Source organism: Anomaloglossus baeobatrachus, chromosome 6 (genome assembly GCF_048569485.1).
Source record: "Anomaloglossus baeobatrachus isolate aAnoBae1 chromosome 6, aAnoBae1.hap1, whole genome shotgun sequence".
In the NCBI taxonomy this organism is placed as follows: domain Eukaryota; kingdom Metazoa; phylum Chordata; class Amphibia; order Anura; family Aromobatidae; genus Anomaloglossus; species Anomaloglossus baeobatrachus.
The window spans coordinates 438,067,355-438,084,230 of NC_134358.1; the positions used below are offsets into that span (position 1 = coordinate 438,067,355).

The 16,876-nt window shown below is 47.5% G+C and overlaps 1 protein-coding gene across 1 annotated transcript in view; it reads left to right on the forward strand.

Annotated features, from left to right (window-relative positions):
• The first annotated feature begins 214 nt into the window (after positions 1-214).
• Positions 215-16,876, forward strand: part of SNRK (SNF related kinase) — a 102,016-nt gene continuing 85,354 nt past the window's right edge. Inside the window, exon 1 of the mRNA XM_075315232.1 lies at positions 215-532. The gene's annotated coding sequence lies outside the window, so the exon portion shown is untranslated. The remainder of the gene's footprint in view (positions 533-16,876) is intronic.

A 16,876-nucleotide genomic window follows, 5' to 3' on the forward strand; every position in this document is an offset into this window, starting at 1 on the left:
CCATCCATCTGCCCCTACAGCTCACAACCCCAGGCTGCCCTGTGTATGCACACTGTTTATAAATAAAGCTGATCAAGAAAAAAAACGGTGCTACAAGCTAGCCGGAGACACAGGCTGCTCGTCATTGGCTACTCCGCAGACACGCCCATTTCCTAGTTTGCGTCGTTCGGTTTCTGTGCGCCACGCCCACTTTCCAGACGTCACTGAAGGGAGGGGCTGCGGTGGAGTGCGGCTGCGCTCCTGCATCTGTCTTCTTAGCCTGCAGTCGCTCATAATAATAGGTGCCTGATGATGTTGGTGCGCGGAGCCCGCGCCGCCGCTGGTTGTGGTTACCGCAGAGCAATGGGGAAGTCGCATCAACAACAACACTAGTGACAGGAGCGCCTGCCGGCTGTGAGCCCTGGCGTTACCGTAATCTGTCTAATACCACCGCCGCCCGAGGACGTGCCCTGCTCCAGCTACTCCTGCGCCTCACCCGAGTGTCCCGACAGACGCTGACCGGCCCGGCTTCCGTCCTCTGTGGCCCCTGGATGTAAGTGAGCGGCAGCCTCCCTCTCCGCAGACAACGGCCGCAGTCCCCCGCCTCCCCGTGCGGCCATTCACTGTGCGGCTATGGGTGGCAGCACTGCCTGTGGGGGGCACCTCCATTCATATAATGCAGGCTGGCTCCATTCACAGCCGCTATGGTAATGTGTGCACCTGGTCTGTGTGTGGCTGGTGCCCCTTATCTGTAATGGGGATGCCTGGCATAGCTGAGGAGTGAGCTGTCACTGTGCACAGCATTCTGCATGGCCAGGGGCATGGCATAGGTGTGGTGCTCACACATGGTGCCCACATCCCCTCAGGGTGGCACACTGCTGATCATTATTTCCCCTGATTACACCTCAGTGGGGAGAGGTGCGGAGCTGATGCAAGACCTCAGTGTCCATACACAACTCTTATTTACTTGCTTTGTTTTTTTCCAAGAGATTACAGCCTTTATTATCATATATGTTACATGTCTTTATCATATTAAGCCGAAATGTATTCTGTAGGCTGAGAGATTAGGGGTAATCCCATCTGGCACATGGAGAATAAACACAGCGGAGTGTGCTGGCTCCATTGTTACCAGTGCGCGGTGTGTGCATGGCGGTATGAAGACGGATGATGGCATGTGCCCATTCTCCGCGCTGAGATCACCCATCACAGGGGACGATGAGCGATGGAGGTTATTATTTAGTAAATAGCGGCTGTTAGTCATTGTGTGCAGTGTCCTCCAGCGACGGTGCCTATTCTGCATTCAGGCACGCTCGTCCTCCGCCACAGACCTGTAGGTGATGGTCCGGTGTCATGCCACTCCGAGAACTCATTTACCTGGCTGGGATTTATTAACCGACCTATATATAATCCCTGTGAATTTTGCCATTTCTGAGAAACCATTGTATTTTATTTATTTTTATTTATTTTATTTTTTTTTGCGCTTCAGTTTTAAAACAGAAGCAACAATGATAAGTCTGTGATCTTTTATCCAATGACTCTTGACAATGTATCAGTCTTCCATATGTCATCCATGTCCATAGACTCTTATGGCAGAGTCTAAAAAGGATGAATGGGACTCGGAGTCTCGTGGACCAGAGATGGGTCTCTGTAAAATTGTGGAGCAATGAAACTGTTGGATGTGTGACTGTCGCCGAAATGTGATTTTTAGGTCTGAAATTGAAGCTTGTTGTCTCTTGTATTAGCTTTGTATCTGGGTCAGGATGCTCTTATTGGATCGTTTTTTGTTTTTTTATTATCTAGTTATTTTATCTGTATAATACAATATATACAAACACATTTGATGTTAAATAGCTTAGTATAAAAAATGAACTGAAATAGCCCATTCATTCAATAATCATTCTTGTAGTGAAGTTTACTAAACTATATGGAGACCGGAGAGGTCAGATCGGTGTTTCCAGACGTGTACATCCCCCATATTCACATATACTAGGCACGAAGTATTGGATACCTGTATGTACCTACCACCCCAGTGTTCATCTTTAGGATTCAATGGTCAGTAATTTATTCATTATTTCACCCATATTTAAAAAGTGATGCCATAGAAAATACAACTTGTGCCTGTTATCACAGCTTCTGAAGTTTAAGATAATAACTTTCGTTAGTAACCTTTCCATTATCTAATTCCTGGAAGGGATGGACACCATAGTGTAGGTCTAATGAGGTGGTTGGGTCTCAAGAGCTATTTGGATTCCAGTAATTAGCAGTTTCATTGATATTAATAGAAATCTGCCTGAAATTTAGCAATGACTGACAGTGATCTATCCCAGGCATTAGTAATTGACAGACTAGTGATGAGCAAGCGCTACCATGCTCGGGTACTCATAACGAGCAGTTGAAATCTCGGATGGGCACGATGTGTGTACCCAAGTGTAATGGAAGTCAATAGGGGACTCGTTTTTCCAGAAAAATGCTCGAACCCCTATTGACTTCCATTATACTCGGGCACTTGAGTAGCATCCGTCTGTGCATCTGACTGCTTGTTGAGAGTATTGAGCATGGTAGTGCATGCTCATCACTAGTACTGAGCACCCGAGCTTGGTAGTGCCTGCTCATCACTAGTACTGAGCACCTGAGCTTGGTATTGCCTGCTCATCACTAGTACTGAGCACCTGAGCTTGGTATTGCCTGCTCATCACTAGTACTGAGCACCTGAGCTTGGTAGCGCCTGCTCATCACTAGTACTGAGCACCTGAGCTTGGTAGCGCCTGCTCATCACTAGTACTGAGCACCTGAGCTTGGTAGTGCCTGCTCATCACTAGTACTGAGCACCTGAGCTTGGTAGCGCCTGCTCATCACTAGTACTGAGCACCTGAGCTTGGTAGTGCCTGCTCATCACTAGTACTGAGCACCTGAGCTTGGTAGCGCCTGCTCATCACTAGTACTGAGCACCTGAGCTTGGTAGCGCCTGCTCATCACTAGTACTGAGCACCTGAGCTTGGTAGTGCCTGCTCATCACTAGTACTGAGCACCTGAGCTTGGTAGTGCCTGCTCATCACTAGTACCGAGCATGGTAGTGCCTGCTCATCACTAGTACCGAGCATGGTAGTGCCTGCTCATCACTAGTACCGAGCATGGTAGCGCCTGCTCATCACTCGTACCGAGCATGGTAGCGCCTGCTCATCACTCGTACCGAGCATGGTAGCGCCTGCTCATCACTCGTACCGAGCATGGTAGCGCCTGCTCATCACTCGTACCGAGCATGGTAGCGCCTGCTCATCACTCGTACCGAGCATGGTAGCGCCTGCTCATCACTCGTACCGAGCATGGTAGCGCCTGCTCATCACTCGTACCGAGCATGGTAGCGCCTGCTCATCACTCGTACCGAGCATGGTAGCGCCTGCTCATCACTCGTACCGAGCATGGTAGCGCCTGCTCATCACTCGTACCAAGCACCCGATGCATGGTAGTGCCCACTCATATCAATCGAAAGAAGAAATGCATTTGTTCCTGTTTTGGCCAAGCAGGGATGTTTGGGCAGTGGTCGCACTCCTGCATGAAGGGATATTTGGGGCTGTCCCATTTATAGGTTTATGAAACCACAAATCTAAAATCTGCGAGAGCCTGCAGTATAGGCCGAATGCTGATTAGTAGAATGGATGGAGCACTTGCTAGACTGTTGATGGCAGACAATTGTCACGCTCACATGATTGCTCCCAGTCTAGGGCCCAGTTGTAGTTGTGGGAGAAAACTGGTCTGTGTATGGCCGCCCTAGGATGGATGTATTTCTCCTTCTTGGCTCCTAAGACTACAGTCATGTCTTCACCCCTTTCCATAGTGTTGGCTGATGAGCTGACACTAGTCTTGTGATTATCATGGCTATCTGAGTGTGATGTGTAGAGACAAGGCCATGAAGCAGAGTGTCACCTTTCATCAGTAAGAGGTGTCTTCCATGGCTTCTGATCTTCACAGACGGGGCTATACCACAGATAGTCACATCCGATTCCTTGGCTTTTTATTCCTTATAATGGTTACTTGTGGAGACGTTGCTCCTGGTTATAACACTTCTGATTAACCAGCGCTGTGCTGATAGTCTCAGGTTTTCTTTGCTCCAGCATTATCTTGTGTGACACAGTGATTCGTAGCAGTAGGTCCTGATGACTCTGTAGTCCGCTGCTAAGTGAAAGCCAATTAATAAAACCCTTGTTTTTAGTGAGGAACCCTGGATCATGCAGCCTCAGTAGATGTGAAATAAACCCGTCCCCAGAGGCTTGTAGATGCCGGTCTTGTGTCCTGTCACTCTGATCTCACAGCTATTATACCTGACTGGGAGCTTCTTGGGCCACGTGCACACGCTGAATATTTGGAGGGTTTTTTCCCCTCACTATTTGTAGCCAAAACCAGGAATGGGACAATAAGAGTAAAAGTATAATAGTAACAAGTCACCACTTCTGTATTTCTCACCCACTCCTGGTTTTGACTACAGATACTGAGGGGGGAAAAAACCCCCAAAAACTTCAAATACTCAACATGAGCTTGTGGCCTTCCTGTGATTATCTGGTGGGTACACGGTGTCTCTGGTCCAGCTGGGTACTATCTGTTGGTGATTATTTGAGGTTGAAACTGCAACTGAACACTATTGTATTGGCCTTTCAATATATGTGCATGTATGGGTTTCCCTACCCTAGAAAGTATTGGGGGTTGGGGGACTAAATTTAATATGTTGCATCTTTAAAGGGATGGTTCACTACTCTGCAATAGAGGCCACATCCCTGTAAATTTGATAGGGAAGACTTTTTCTAAACATCTTGATCAGCCAATGCTGCATGTGAGCAGCGGTATTGCAGACCGCTCATCCCCATGAAGTGACCCCTGGGCTCCATGACCTCTGGGATCTGGTGATGTTCTTCAACTTCCAGTTGACCTAACATCACCGAGGTGGGCCCCAGTCTCCCTGAGTGACTGGTATGTGGGAAGAGTTTCACCACTTGTCACAGCACAGCATCTCATGCGCTCTCTCCTTCACTGCTGGGCTGTGATGCTGGGCTGTGATGCTGGGCTGTGATGCTGGGCTGTGATGCGTGGTGAAACACTGCGCTCAACCTAGTCACTCAGGAAGACTGGGGCCGGCTGCAGTGATGTCAGGTCAACTGGAAGTTGAGGTGACATCACCGGATCCCAGAGGTCATTGAGCCCGGGGGTCACTTCATGGGGATGAGCGGACCTCAATAGCGCTGATCAATATATTTAGAAAAAGCCTTCCCGATCAGTTTTACAGAGAGGTGGCCACTACTGCAGAGTAGTGAACCAACTCTATATAATGACCTGTCAAAGGAGATAGGAGAAAATGGGAAAACCTGAACAGAACTCAGAATTGTTGAAAAGCAGTAAAGCAAAGAACAGCAAAATTCCTTTTTTTTACAGCACTGAGAGAACCTTACCTGAAGAAAAAAAAACAGAATCCTGAACGATGTGTTCAGTTCTTTTTAAATTGAACCCTTTTATCATTGCCCAGTCTTTTCATGTAGAAACCCCATAAAATAATGCAGGGTCCATTACAAACATGGTGACGTCCCCATCCACGCAGGTGACAGCTGGCAGCGGTATGATGAGTCTAGTGATTGGCTGCAGAGGTCCTGTGGCTAGCTGCGAACGTCATGGTTGCAGCACAGTAAAGATACACCATCTGTAGCCGGGGTGCTGTTGAATAAGAATTTACCAGGTGAATGTTAAGTCTTTTACAAAATTTTTGGCTTAATTTTCTAATCTCAGAAATCCTCCAAAGCTTATAACTCCAAGGAAAATATACACAGCCGTACAGACAAGTATCCCGAAGCTGTAAGGCCCGTTTCACATATCCGACATTTCACCGGATTGCCGGATCCGGCACACCAGTACAGTGCAATACTGTACAATGGCATCGCGGCAAGCTCCAGTCACATGACAGCATATAACCGGAGCTTGCCGCGATGCCTTTGTACAGTATTGCACCGTACTGGAGTGTGCTGGATCCGGTGACATGCTAGATGTGTGAAACGAGCCTAAGTGACGTCTATATAATAAATCTGGCTAGTCTGAGATCCGTGCTTTCTGTGTGTTGCCTAGTATTGCTCTTTTATTTCACTCATTGCCCAACCAAGTTTATCATCTGTTTTTGTTTTTTCTTTGCATAAGTCTAAGACAAAAGTCACTTGTGTAAGGGCAAGAAGGAGCTGGCACTGAGACGCAGCCCGGGGTCTCCACAGAACAATGGCTTTCTCAGCCTTGCCCATACACTAATTCAGAGCACAGGGGCAGTTTCTTGAGACCACGGACAAGGGACTTTTGTCTCTGCGTCTGTCCGCCAACAATAATACATTACAAGCTTGATTGGGCAGAGAACTGTCCCTGCATAATACTGTGTACTCTGCTGTCACTGTGTTACTCCCAGAAACAATACACCGGGCATATGGAGATATATGCGGAATAATCACACATGGCCTCAATTATGGAAGGTGTCTAAAAGAAAAACTTTGCCCATCGCAGCACAGCTTTATTTTTAATTTATTTATTTTTTTAAACTGCCCTGAGGCTGCTCAGTGATTTGTTTATGGTCAACAAAAAGGTGTGTTTTTGTTTTTTTTTGTTTTTTTTTTTTTTAATCTGCCCTACAGCATTTTACTGCATTGTAATATGCTGTTTTGTAATGTGGTTATTGGTGGGGTTACAGAGAGAGTCCACAAATACATAACACCCAGGAAAAGCAAATGCAAAGGAGGCCTAAAGATTCACACATGTATATTCTCCAGACAGAGAGAAAAAAAATCTGATGGCTTTTAAAGGTTAACAGAGCAAAAAAAAAAGAGAAATATGTATGGGGTGTGTATTATAATACTTACTGGTCGCCGTCTTCTGCTGTTTCCAATGCGGCTCTGCATCGTGTGACCGCATTTGTGACCTACTGGCTCACATAGTCTTCCGTGTGGACGGAGGTAATTTTTTATTGTAAGTCTAAAGGCCGCTTTACACGCCGCAACATCGCTGGCGATGTCACTAGCGATAGCACCCGCCCCCGTCGTTTGTGCTTCACGGGCAAATCGCTGCCCGAGGCGAACAATATCGCTGGTACGTGTCACACGAACTTACCTTCCTAACTACGTCGTTGTGGCCGGCGAACAACCTCTTTTTTTAAGGGGGCGGTTCGTGCGGTGTCACAGCAACGTCACACAGCGGGCCACCAATAGAAGCGGAGGCACGGAGAGCAGTCACATTCACGTCACTCCCACCTCGTTGCCAGAGGACGCAGGAACGATGTTGTTTGTCTTTCCCGAGGTATCACACTTAGCGGTGTGTGCTGCCTCAGGAACGACGAACAACCTGCGTCCTGAATGAGCAATGATATTTTGAAAATGAACGTGTCAACAATCAACGATTTGGTGAGTATTTGGGATCATTAGCAGTCTCTCGTAAGTGTCACACGCAATGACGTCGCTAACGAGGCCGGATGTGCATCATGAATTCCGTGACCCCAGCGATATCTCGTTAGCGATGTCTTTGCATGTAAAGCGGCCTTTAGACTTGGAAGAAGGCAAAGTAAACTAGGTCACAAATGTGGTCACTAGTGATAAGTGAGCATTGCCATACTTAAGTGCTCTGTACTCAAAACAAGTAGTTAGACGCTTGACAGTCTCAACTCGTGTACCGAGTATAATGGAAGTCAATGGGGAACTCGAGCATTCCAGATCCAAGGGTCTGACTGCTCGTTTTGAGTACAGAGCACTCGAGCATGGTAATGTTCGCTCATCACTAGTGACCACATTTGTGACCTGCTGATTTAGTTTGCCTTCTTCTGAGTCTTAGATTTACAATGAAAAAGATGATTTCCTCGAATAATGCTCAAGTTTCACATTGACTTCTATTGTACTCTATACTCGCGTCGTGCCCATCCAAGCAGCAACTGCTCATTGCGAGTACCGAGCATGGCAGTGCATGTTCATCACTAAGGCTGGTTTCACACTACGTTTATTTAACATCCGTCCTTAACATTATTTTATTTTAGCGGACAAGCGGATCCAGTGCAAATAGCTCCAAGCTCCAAATAAGCGTTTTCATTTCAATGCATTTGCAATGGACTCGCGTTAACATCCGTTCACCTGCGTTTGCGTGCGTTATAGTGAGGATCCAGTGACTTGCAGTTTTTTAACATGTTTCAAAAACGCTACTTGTAGCGTTTTTGAGCTCCGTCCAAATACTGCAAATTGCTGGATCCTGACTATAACGCACACAAACGCAGGTGAACGCTGGCGTGCTGATAGACAGGATCCTGCTTTTGTACTGAGCATGCCCAGAAAGTACTGAGCATGCCCAGAACCAGTCTCGCGTGATCTGTCTCTCCCTCCTCTTCCCTCCCTCACCCTCTCTCTCTCTATCTCTGTCTTTCCCCCTTCCTCCCCTTCCTCTCTCTCCCACCTGAGAGCTGCGGACACTCGTAACTAAGGTAAATATCGCGTAACCACTTATCTTAGTTACCCGATGTTTACGTTAGTAACGTGTGCAGGCAGCCCGGCTCCTAGCAGCTGCAGACACTCGTAACCAAGATAAATATCGGGTATCCAAGGCCGATGTTTACTTTGGTTACCAGCGTCTGCAGCTGTCAGATGCCGGCTCCCAGTCTAGTTCCCCTCACTCCCGATCACATGACTCCTTTGCCCGCCCCTAAACATCCAGTGCAGGATCCTGCAAAATAACATATGCGTTTGCATACGTTATTTGCTGTAAAAGCAGGATCCGTACTTCCGCTAAAAAAACGTTTTCAACGGATGTTAAAAAGACGTAGTGTGAAACTAGCCTAATGGTCATGTTATTTCCGGGCAGACCAGAGCGACATTTCAAACTGAAGATAGTGTCTGGTAAGTATTTTAGAACAGTTTCTACACACACTTTTTTGGCTTTTCACAAACAAAGCAATAACAAACAGTGCTTGCATGGTCCTGTAATGCCTGACAGAGCTTCATCGCTTAGGCTGAGTTCAAATGTCCAGTAATCCTCCATTAGAACTGATCCAGCAGCAATCCGTTGGCAAAAAAGTTGTGCAAACACATGAAACCCTATCCATTAATTAGTTGTCCGTTTTTCTTTCATTTGAAAAGGATCAGTTTTTTGCTAACTCAGTCAATTTCAAATGAAGAAATCTTATCCAGTTTCCATTGACGTCCGTTAAAGGGAACCTGTCATCGTTTTTTTGGCCTATAAGCTGCGGCCACCACCACTGGGCTCTTATATACAGCTTTCTAACATGCCGTATATAAGAGCCCAGGCCTTTGTGCAGAGTGTAAAAAAACCACTTTATAATACTTATCTAACGGTCGCACTGCTATGGAGTTCGGTCATATGGGTGTCTCTGTTGTCCGGTGCCGGCGCCTCCTCTTTTGGCCATCTTCGTCCTCCTTCTGAAGCCTGTGTACATGACGCGTCTACGTCATACACACTCACCGATCCTGCGCAGGCGCACTACAGTACTCTGATCTGCCCTGCTCAGGCCCTCCATGCCGGCGAGTGTGGATGACGTAGGACGTGTCATGCACCTCAGCTACAGAAGGAGGACGAAGATGGCCGAAAGAGGAGTGCCGGCACCGGAAAACGGAGACGCCCATCTAACCAAACTCCTCCGCAGTCACCGATTAGGTGAGTATTATAAAGTGCTTTTTACATTTTACACAGCGGCCTGGGCTCTTGTATACAGCATGCTAGAATGCTATATATAAGAGCCCACTGGTGGTGGCCGCAGCTTGTAGGCTGAAAAAACGGGGACAGGTTCCCTTTTTAAAAAAAAAAAAAATCCAGCTGAAATCAGTTTATTAAAAGTGGATAAAAACGTTCTGTGTGCACAACTTTTCTGGCCACGGATTGCTGCTGGACCCCTTCTAACGGATGAGTACTGGACATGTGAGCTCAGCCTTACCGGGGGTTATAACGTGAGGCTTGTAGACGTTGGCTGTATGTTCCACTGATCATTCCCAGTGGCTCGTAACTCCCCAAGCTCAGCAGTGCTGCTTTTTTTTATGGTTGGAAATTTCCACTCTGCCACCGGTATAATGAGGTGAGCCTAAACCAAGCAGGTGAACGCTGCAAATGTATGCTTGACTTTCTGACATTTTTATTTTTTCTTTACATGAATTTTTTGTTGACTGCTTTTTATAAACGTTTACATCCTTTCACACCTTGTGGCTCAGGTACATCATCTGGTCAAACCTGGGTGCAATGCACAAGAATCTGCCTTACTGGCCATTAGTTTATCTTCAGAAAGCCAAAGCTATGAGTAGTTTGCCTTTTGAGGATATTCGTATGGCTTGTGCTTAAATTTCTACTATAGTGTGCCAAGGATGATAGACCAGCATAAGAAGCGCGAGTGACCGATATGGTGCAAAGCCACTATGTACTTGGGCACTATCGATACACATCTTTGGTCAATAGTGACATTCCCTAGTTACACTCCTAACCTTCTCCTGGGCTTAAGCCACAACAGCCATAATCTATAGCAACTATAGGCAAAGGAATAAGCAATAGAGCAGGACCTAGAGATTATTTTTAACTATTTTCTCAGGATCTTTATTAACCTTTGCTGTTGCTCCTATAATTTCATGAGCAGCTGTGCATATGTTCAGGAAATCCAAATACAAGCATATTGTCATATTACAGTAATGAAATAGAATCTGTATCATACACTGCAGAGAAGAGCTAATAGTATATAATATGTATTCAGGTGCAGTCAGAGCCGTAGAGCTCATCCGAGGATCGCATCGCAATCCTCGGACTGGCTGTCCGCTCTCCTGAGCCAATGGGTTTCTATGCCGCTCTCATGCCCGGGTCAGGAGAGTTGACATGTGACTGCGCCCTTATACACTTTGTTTTCTCTATATCCATAGATAACTTGTCTTCTTTCATAGTTTATACGGTTGAAAAAGGACAAACATGCAAATTCATCCTAGGGAAGGCGCACATGCACAACTGCAATGTATGACCCAGTAGACCCCAAAAGAGTTATCTTTCCCTCCTGATCCCAGTTCTTTATCCACTGAACTAAATATTCGGAAAAGAACTTTACACATGTACATAAGGGTTTTGTTTTTATTTTTTTTTTGTTTTTTTGAACCATCAATGGTTCCCATTGTAACTGTCCCCTGAAGTCACTATTCAACAGATTTATAGTTCTTGTGATAGACGCCTTCTCTCCTCTGGAGATTGAACCTGGGGCAGGGAGTGCCTCCTTGTTGTTTGGTTTTACATAAAGAAACTTTTTTACTTTATTTTTAATGGGCCATTTATTTACTTATACAAGATAATCACCCCCTACCCCTTACCTTAAGGCCACGTCACACTAGGCAACATCGCTAGCAACATCGCTGCTGAGGCACAATTTGCTAGTAATATTGCTGTGTGTGACATCCAGCAACAACCTGGCCCCTGCTGTGAGGTTGCTGGTTGTTGCTGAATGTCCTGGGCCATTCTTTAGTTGTTGCTGTCCCGCTGTGAAGCACAGATCACTGTGTGTGACAGCGAGAGAGCAACAACTAAATGTGCAGGCAGCAGGGAGCCGGCTTCTGCGGACGCTGGTAACCAATGTAAATATCGGCTAACCAAGAAGCCCTTTCCTTGGTTACCCGATATTTACCTTCGGTACCAGCGTCTGCTGCTCTCACGCTGTCAGTGCCGGCTCCCTGCACACGTGGCCGGAGTACACATCGGGTAATTAACCCGATGTGTACTGTGGCTAGGTGTGCAGGGAGCCAGCGCTAAGCGGTGTGCGCTGGTAACCAAGATAAATATCAGGTTGGTTACCCGATATTTACCTTAGTTACCAAGCGCAGCATCGCTTCCACGCCTCGCTGCTGACTGGGGACTGGTCACTGGTTGCTGGTGAGATCTGCCTGTGTTACAGCTCACCAGCAACCCGTGTAGCGACGCTCCAGCGATCCCTGCCAGATCAGGTTGCTGGTGGGATCCCTGGAGCGTTGCTTACTGTGACGGTACCTTTTTAGATGTCTGTTCTCAAGACTAAATTAACTAAGTTCTTCTAATCTTTCTGCATAACTATCAGTTATAACTTTATCAGTTGTTTTTCTCTGAACTTTTCCTAACTCCAGGGCATCCTTTTTATAAACTGGTGTCCACAACTGAAGTATATTCAGATGAGGCCGCACTATTGCTTTGTAAAGTGGTAGTATTATGTCCTCGTATTATAATTTTGTTTCTCTCACTGAGAGCGATCAATCATTTTTCAACTGGCTAATACGGTGCCAAAACTTTTCTTTTCACTATTACGTCCCTGGCACTTGAGTCTATACCTTTTTTGATATATGAATTTATCCCGCTAACCTTTTAAAATCCATTGATTGGCATTTCATGTTACTTAGTCTGTGATATGACGTACACCCAGATCCTTCTCTACAAGTGACTCTCTAGTTTTACTCTTTACAACATATTATAAACAAGGAGAACAAAGAAGAAAAATGGCACAAAATTATATGAAAAAAATATTTTAAGTGATAATAAAAATATTAGGTATTGAAGCAATTTTATCAAGACATTTTTGCAAGAAAGTACAGGTATGAGATCACATTGGTAAAAGTGGACAAGTTATTAATGTGGACAAGAACACAATTGAAACGGCAAAAACCATGCCACCACCCACATAAATCTGCCAAAATGGTGGAGAGATGTATTAAACAAAGGTAATGGCCAAGATGTATGAACCCCTTCCAAAATATAGAATGGAAAGAGGGAGGGAGGGAAAGGGTTATAGGTAGGGGGCCAAATAATGTGGCCAAGAGCACAACAGGGCCGGTACAGGGAAACCCAGAATGACGGGGTGTATCAAAGTTGTCACAAACACCTATGAAACCACAAAGGGTTAAATGGTGATGAGGGGCACCTGTAGGTCAATGTGTCTGTACAAAAAGGTGGGGGGAATACATAGTGGGCAGCTGCAATAGACTCACTATGATGGAAAAAACCAAGGGTCTCAAAACGCCATGTAATGGTTAAATACTAGTGATGAGCGAGCATGCTTGTAACTACTCGGTACTCGCACGAGTATCGCTGTACTCGGGCTGCTCGGCGGGGACCGAGTAATCTCGCGATACTCGTGCTGTACTCGTGGTCTTCATTTCTGCATGTTGGCGCTCTTTTGAGAGCCAGCCCTCATGCAGGGATTGGCTGGCAGACCACTGCAATGCCACAGCCCTGTTAGTTGTGGAATTGCAGTGATTGGCCGGCCTGCACAGCGTGACCGAGCCTTTATACCGGCCGGCGCGCTGTGCTCTGCTCACAGCTATCCAGACAGTCAGTGCAGGGAGAGTGTCGCTGATTCAGGGAAAGCTTTGCGGCCCTTTATAGCTTTTTCAGTTGCAGGGCTGCAAACAGTGTGACCAAAAGTCCTTCTCAGGACTATTCTAGTTGTATACAGGCAGGCAGGGTATAGCCAGGTCGGAGTACAGTAGCAGAGTCCTTCTCAGGACTATTGTTGCTATATACAGGCAGGGTATAGCCAGGTCTGAATACAGGCTAGTGACCAGAAGAGTCCTTGTCAGGACTATTGTACCAGTATACAGGCAGGCAGGCAGGCAGGGTAGTGGTGACCGTATACCAGCCTTCATCATATCTGGGGCTGGTGTACACAGTGTAAAACAGTCCAGATAGTGTCTGACTTGTCTGTAATTGTCGCTCCCCAAAAAAACCTGTTAGGTTCTTATTGCGTCCGTGCTTGGTTTTTAAAACCGCACGTGTGTGCCTGTTGGTGGCAGCGTACAGGTGCACTTGTGTGCAATTTCCACAAACTTTGATATAACGCACAAGTAGTGAATATACACGTCCGCAGTGCACAGCATTGCAAAATGCACAAGGGCATTGGCAAGGAACAAGGAAGTGGACGTGATGGTGGTGCAGGCAGAGGCCGAGGTCGTGGGTAAGCTCTAATTTCGCCACAACAAAGGGCCACATCTAGTCGCTCGCACGTCCTGTCCCAAATTCTTGGGGACCGCAGCAGTACACCGCTCTTGAACCAAGACCAGTGTCAACAGGTTGTTAGTTGGATAGCAGATAATGCTTCCAGTCAGATTGGCACCACCACAAACACTCTGTCTTCCACACGGTCAAGTGTCAGTAGCCGTGATACTGCACCGCACATTTCTGAACCTGATCCTCCTTCCTACCACCAGGCTGAGTACACGTCCTCCTCGGACATTAATGATCCCACACTTGGACACTCGGAAGAGCTGTTCACGTTTCCATTCACACATTCTGGCCTCTCGCCAGCTCATATTGAAGTGGGTCATGAGGAGATCGTCTGTACAGATGGCCAAATATTTGAGCAGCCACGTTCTCACGAAGTTGGCAACGTGTCTCAACAAGTGGTGGACGATGATGAGACACAATTGTCAGGAAGTCAGGAGGAGGAGCAGGGTGCGGAAGAGGAAGACGACGTGGTGGATGATCCAGTAACTGACCCAACCTGGCAGGAGGATATGCAGAGCGAGGACAGCAGTGCACAGGGGGAGGGAGGCGTAGCATCACAACAGGCAGTAAGAAGCAGGGTGGTGGCCCCAGGCAGAAGTCAGGCAACCGTTCCCCGGAACAACACGACGACACAAGGTGCCTGTACAAATGTTAGGTCTTCCCGAGTCTGGCAATTTTTTAAGTTGGATCCAGATGATTCAAAAAAGGCCATTTGCAACACCTGCCGTGCCAGCATCAGCAGGGGTACCAAAACTAGCAGCATGACCACCACCAGCATGATCAGGCACATGTCAGCCAAGCACCCGACTTTGTGGGAAGTACAACAGAGTCGAGGAGCAGTGCTTGCTGATGTCACTGCTACGTCTTCGCTGGTTGTGCATGCGAGCCAATCCCCTGTCCATGCTGCCTGCGAACAAGCCTCCTCCACTCCTGCACCTGCAGTTGCCTACGCAGAAAGAACACCATCATCAAGCACGGCCTTGTCCCAGCGCAGCGTTCAGTTATCCATTCAGCAAACCTTTGAACGCAGGCGCAAATACACTGCCAACACCCCACATGCCACAGTTCTAAATGCTAACATTTCGCGACTGCTTGCGCTGGAAATGTTGCCTTTTAGGCTGGTGGAGACAGAAGCATTCCGTGACCTGATGGCGGCAGCTGTCCCACGTTACTCGGTCCCCAGCCGCCACTATTTCTCCCGGTGTGCCGTCCCCGCGTTGCATAACCACGTGTCACAAAACATCACACGTGCCCTGAACAACGCTGTTTCACCCAAGGTCCACCTAACCACAGACACGTGGACAAGTGCTTGTGGGCAAGGCCGCTACATCTCGTTGACGGCACACTGGGTTAATATTGTGGAAGCTGGGACCCAGTCTGAGCGAGGGACGGAACACGTCCTTCCCACACCAAGGTTTGCAGGCCCTACCTCAGTCAGTGTTTCACCCACACTCTACAGCTCCGGAATGTCATGCTCTTCAGCCTCCTCCTCCTCCTGTGCATCCTCATCCACTGTACCCTCCACACCAGTCACAAGCTGGAAGCACTGCAGCACTGCCTCGGCGAAGCGGCAACAGGCTGTGCTGAAGCTAATCTGCATAGGTGACAAACCCCACAATGCAGAAGAGCTGTGGACAGCTCTGAAACAGCAGGCAGATCACTGGCTCACACCTCTGAACCTAAAGCCAGGAAAGGTCGTGTGTGACAATGGCCGGAACCTGGTGGCGGCTTTGAGGCGAGGCCAGCTGACACATGTTCCATGCATGGCCCATGTGCTCAACCTCGTGGTTCAGCGGTTTCTAAAGTCATACCCAGAGCTGTCTGATCTGCTGGTAAAAGTTCGCCGCCTGTCTGCACATTTTCGAAAGTCACCTACTGCTTCAGCCGGCCTTGCCGGCTTTCAGCGCAGTTTGCATCTTCCGGCTCACAGACTGGTGTGTGATGTCCCCACGCGTTGGAATTCAACTCTGCACATGTTGGTCAGGATATGTGAGCAGAAGAGGGCAGTTGTTGAGTACCTGCATCACCTAAGCCGTCGGGAAATGGGTCAAACTCCACACATAACACCTGAGGAGTGGAGATGAATGTCAGACCTATGTACCATCCTCCAAAACTTTGAGGACTCCACCAAGATGGTGAGTGGTGATGACGCCATTATTAGCGTCACCATACCGCTACTCTGCCTTCTAAAACGGTCTCTGCTGAAAAACAAACATGATGCATTGCAGGCGGAGCGCGATGAGTTGCAGCAAGAAACAGTAGTGGGTGTGGGTGATAACACACAGCCCAGCCTCGTCTCATCACAACGTGCAGTGGAGGACTATGACGAGGAGGAGGATGAAGACATGGAGCAACTCTCCGGCCAAATTGAGGATATGACATGCACACCAGTCATATCCTCGGTTCAGCGTGGCTGGCCAGAGGACAGGGTAGATGAGGAGGAGGAGGAGGAGGACAGCATGTTCAGTCATCGTGTTGGTCAGGATACTGAAGTGATGGCTGTTAAGAGTCTGGCACACATGGCTGACTTTATGGTAAGCTGCCTGTCTCGTGACCCTCGCGTTAAGAACATCTTGGCCGACAATCATTACTGGTTGGTAACACTGTTAGACCCACGCTACAAGGAGAACTTTTTGTCTCTTATTCCCGTGGAGGAGAGGTCAACCAAAATGCAGCAGTTCCGGAAGGCCATAGTCACGGAAGTAGGCAAAGCATTCCCCTCACAAAACGCTAGCGGCATAGGTCATGAATCAGTGGACAACCGAGGCGTACAGCCGAGAGAGGCACAAGTCCAATCCGCCAGACGTAGGGGAACAGTCTTTAAGATGTGGGACAGTTTTCTCAGCCCCTCACGTACCACAGCCCCTGAGGTGCGGGGTAGTGCCACAAGAAATCCTAAGTTTGCCCA